Below are 5,265 nucleotides of genomic sequence, written 5' to 3' on the forward strand. Positions count from 1 at the left end.
CCAGCACGTTTAAAGGTCCCGTTCATCTGGGTTAATGGTTTGAAACATGCTGCATGGCTGCTGAGTGCTGAAAAAACAGCTGCACTAAAAAGGGTTTAAAGTTTAAATGGCCAACACTCAGCCCTTTGTAATTCCTCACTGGAGCCAACAGCTGGTCACCCAGGAATGGGAGCTCCAGCCACAACTCAGGAAGCACATGTCTGATCTGGATTCACTGGTCGAGACGTTATACTAGTCACGTAAAAAAAAAATCCTTTAAGACATTTACAGCTTTAGCAGTATCTCTCTTCTGAGCTGCAGCTCCACAGCTCCAGGTCTCCATGATACTGACTTTTTAGGAAGTTTCTGTGAAATTAAACTGATTGTCTTTTAATGAGCTACATGATACTGCAAAACCTCCAGCAGCTGACAATATTTATAATGCAGTAAAAACAGCCTCCCCCTGACACAGCCTTTTCCCTAACATCTTGTGGGTAACATTTACATGCCAGTGGGTCAGGCTTTATAAAAGCACCTGTCACCAGTTGATAGATGTGTACCCCGTTCACCTTCAAACTCTGCCAACAACAAGGAAACCAACCCTTCCCCGACGAGCTCTCCAGCAGATGTCAGATTGGTAGCACTCTTGCCTCTAGGTCAGAAGGTTCTAGGTTTTTGACCAACGCAGGGCGGACACTCTATTGCAGTTCTGGGAGCGTTAATTTTCATAGGTGCTGTGCTTCAAACAAAGAGGATCCTACTAAGGTTATACTGGAAAAGAGAAGGGGGTTTCTCCCAGCATCCTGACTTGACAATATTCCTCATCGTGTGTGCAAACTTGCTGCTGGGTTTTGCTACAAGAAGCACACAAGAGAAGTTGGAACGATTGTAATGTTTTTGGAGCTACACCAAATGCAAGGGTTACTTATTTCTTTTAATCCATCTCCTACACACACACCCCCCCGAGAAATCAATCAGACACAAACTTCCCTTTGCAAACCATGCTGGGTATCAGCTCCATAATCTCTACATATTCAGCAACAATGTCCTCAAACAGCTTACCTGCCATTGGCGTGAGACTCACCAGCCTATGGTTCCCCAGCTCTTCCTCTTTCCCCCTTCTGAACAACGTTTGTGCTGCATTGTCTGCTGTTCTGCGGATGAGACATTAACTCAAGGTCCCGTCTCCCGTTCAGGTAGACGTTATATATCCCTGGCACTACTTGAAAAGAGTTTCTTCTGGTGTCCTGGCTGACAATCACTCAATTAGATTTGGTCATTCACTCCATGGCGCTTCATTGCTTTGTACAAATTTGTTTCCATGTTCCCTTACAAGACACAGTCATGACACTTTCCAGTATATCTTTGAAAACTCTGGAACTCTAACTTTTGCACTCCCTGCCTCAAACCCTTCGCTTCGCCCCCTCCTTCCCCATCTTCAGGTCGCGCCCGAAGGCCTTCCTCTTCGACAGTGCCTATGGTCACCTTCCCCCCCCCCGGCTCGGCCTTGGGCTCTGCCATAGTCAAGCGCTCTGAGACGCCGCACGGCGTGGAGGGCGCTATACAGATGCAAGTTGTTGTTGTTATATCGTGTGAAGTGCTTTGAGACGTCCACCCGATGTGAAAGGCACTGTACCAAATGTAAGGATTATTATTACTCTCACCACCATCCTCTTCCTCAGTAAATACCGAGGCAAAATATTGAGCTTCTTCTCTATCATACAAGACATTTATTTATTTTTGGTCAGCCGACTGTTTGATACATGCTGATACCCTTCACCATGCTTGAAAGCATTTAAAACAAACTACTTAAAGTTCCACATATGCATGGAAATTTCCCTTTGCCTCGGCCCATCTAGCCTGCCCCACCATTCAATAAGATCATGGCTGATCTATTCTAACTCCACCTTCCTGCCTTATCCCCATATCCCTTAATCCACAAGAAATCTATCAATCTCAGTCTTGAATATGTTCAAGGACTGAGCATCTACAGCTCTTTGGGGTAGAGAATTCCATAAATTCACTACCCTCTGAGTGAAGAAGTTTTTCCTCAACTCAGTGCGAAAGGGCTTACCCCAAATTTTAAGACTGTGACCCCTGGTTATAGTTTCTCCAACCAGGGGAAAAAGTCTCCCACGGTCTATTCTGTCATGCCCCTTAATAATCTTATAGGTTTCTAAAAGATCACCTCTCATGCTTCTATATTCTAGAGAATATAGGCCTAAATTGCTCAACCTATCCTCATAACTCATCCCCCTCATCCCTGGTACCAACCTAGTGAATCTACGTTGTACCCCCTCCAAGGCGAGTACATCCTTTCTTAAATAAGGAGACTAAAACTGCACACAATAATCTAGGTGCGGTCTCACCAGACCCCTATACAGTTGCAGCAAGACTTCCCTACTCTTATATTCTAACCCCTTTGTAACAAATGCCTGCGTAAAGACCCTGCACATCTAATCCGGGAATTTATTAAATGCAGGTTGGTAAGAGTCAACTGGGGAACTGCTGGAGTTTAAACAGCTAAAAGATATCCACTGTATTTTGCCTCGGTATTTTGCCTCGGTATCCACTGTGCTTTGTGTTTAAAATGTTTGTGGTTAAATTAATTGAATGGTTTCTGCACTGAGAAATGAACCTCAATGAATTTGGTTCTTATTGATTATTATTCAATAATTCAATTAATCTTCAGTGAAATTATGGCTTGTTTCTCTATGTTATATATTTTAAAGTGACACAGAGTATGCTCACTTGTGTTGAATTGTCAAATATATTAATAATGATCCTTGCATTTGATATAGTGCCTTATATCATCGTTGAGACATCTCAAAGCACTTCACAGAATATATTGTAAAGTGGATTGACTGTATGTTTTGCGGACAATTTTTTTNCCCGTACATAATATTAAAAAAAACTTGTATTTGATATTGTGTCTTATATTAGCAGGTCTACCTGTCTCTTCCTTCCACAATCTACAGGTTATTCAGAAATCTGCAGTTCACGTCCTGTCCCGCACTTAGCTCTGTGAGCCTATTACCCCCATCCTTGACCAGCTCTGTTGGCTCCCTATCCCCTCGTGGTTTGAGTTCAAGATCTTCATCCGAATCTAAATCTCTCCATACTCTTGCTCCCACCCTACCTCTGCGACCTCCTTACCAACTGCTCAGCAGGCACTGGTCCACTTCATGTCCCCCACCCCATCAATGGCGGTCAGGCTTTCAGCGTATCTTCCTCCACTTTCTGGAACTCCCGGAATCCATTTGACTCGCACGTTCTCGCCTTTCACGTCAGGCGGACATCTCAAAGTACTTCACAAGATTTACTATAAAGTGCAGCCTATGTATTTTTGCAGGAAAATATGGAATATGGAAGTTATCCTTTATATTAGAGGCTCTAAATAATGTATGCAACTACCATGCATGAACTTTCAGAAAATATACATCCCATTGTGGAACACCTAACAGCAACTTGCATTTGTATAGCGCTGTATGGCATCTCGGAGCTGACGTGGAACTGTGGTTGAGGTCGAACTCGTATTCATTTCTAAGAGGAAATTACCTAAATAACTGAAAAGGGAGGAATATAAAAGGGTGGGTGTGGTTGGGGAGGAAGGAAAGGCGGGAGAATGGATCCAAATGCATTGCTCTTTCAGGGAGTTGGGAAGGGCACGATGCCTGAATGGCTTCCTTGTCTGTGCTATACATTTCTCCAGTTCTATGTTCTCAATGGATCACAGTCAATGATCTGTTTATGTCACCGCGAGTGTGGTATTAAAATAATAATGGAAAAACCTTTGGTTTTCTTCATTAAATCAACATTTAACATTTTCCATTTCTTTCTGCGGAGTGATTTTCATGCCTCTTTGGAACACTTGTGATCTTCAAATCACATCAATTGGTTAAACGTTAAAAAACAGTAATAACAACTGCTGGAGAAACCATATCCAGTTGTGTTTTTTTTTTCACCATCCAATTATTTATGACTCCTGTTTCTAATTCACCAATTTAGCAAAGGGAATTCTTTATTCTCGTCTCCCACAGCTCCACGAAGACATTTGAGTTCTGACGTTCGTCTGAAGCTGCTGCTGGTCTCCGAATGCTGTTTCATGTTACACACAGTTCCCTCCAGCTTACCTTCTCTCTTAGTAACTTGTCACAGTTCGTTTCCCTGACTTTCTGCCACTCCAAACAATAACAAGACCATAAATAAAATAAAAGTACTGGCAATGTGTCCTTTACCATTAACCACTGTGACCAGAGACACGCACTGATTCCCCCCCACTGCGGTTCCTTGAATTGGGGCAGGGATTCTTCTCACTCGGCTTCTGTTGTCCCTGCAAAGCCAAAGCTCTTAATGGGTCGGGTGGTCCAAGGTGGACCAGCAGTGGGAAGTTGGCCAAAGAGTGTTTGCAATGGCAAAGCTGTGCGTTCTTTCTGCTTAAACTCCAGCAGTGCCTTTCAGTGCACCCTCTGGGGTTCCCCAAGTCCTGGCTCCTGCCCATCTCCAACTAAACTCTGCTGGATTCCGCGAGCAAGGGGGTGCTGCACCCCTCTGCTCTGGGTGGGGGACAGGGACAGAGTGTACACTCCATTCCAGGTAAAGGGAATATTTCCAGGGATAAGTGGTACTCAGTCTGGTTTGGAGACTCCTCAGCATGGCCAAGGGTTTCTGTGTATGTTAGACACCCGGCTGACTAAAAAAAAAAAAAAAAAAAATCAGTTCCTTTGCAACTTGCCAATTTAAAAATATATTTATGTTTACTGTGCCAACCAGACATGGAAATAAAAAAAAAAAAAAACTGGGTTTTCTGGCAAAGCATCAACTGTAATGTGGTCACAGCACTGGCTGCGGCTGTCTGCGGAAATGAAAGAATTAGGCTCTATCAATTCAATGGGATTTATGAAATATTTTACCTGACTGCATCTCCAGGCCGAGCGCCAACGTGGAACAGCCGATCCAGGAGCAGCACACAGCAGGCGGTCTGGTCTGGCCACGAGGCTGCGGCAGGTGCGTTTGAAAAGCCCGCGCTCCGAGGTGCGAGCGACGCAGGCGCAGTGCCTGACAGAGGGCGGGGCGGCGCAGACTCACTGCGCTCCGGGGTAAAGCGGGGAAGGGGGCGCAGGCGCAGTACGTACCCCGGAGCAGCACGAGGAGGAGGAGGAGAGGGGGGGGGCGGGGCCGGAGCGTGTCTGCGCGCGCAGGCGGGTAGGCGGGGCGGGGGCTGGTGGCTGGTGGTTCGGGCGGCGCAGGCGCAGTTCGGGGCGCGGGCGCGGTGCCGCCGGAGGG

This window comes from Callorhinchus milii, unplaced genomic scaffold (genome assembly GCF_018977255.1).
Source record: "Callorhinchus milii isolate IMCB2004 unplaced genomic scaffold, IMCB_Cmil_1.0 Scaffold8, whole genome shotgun sequence".
NCBI classification, from domain to species: Eukaryota; Metazoa; Chordata; class Chondrichthyes; order Chimaeriformes; family Callorhinchidae; genus Callorhinchus; species Callorhinchus milii.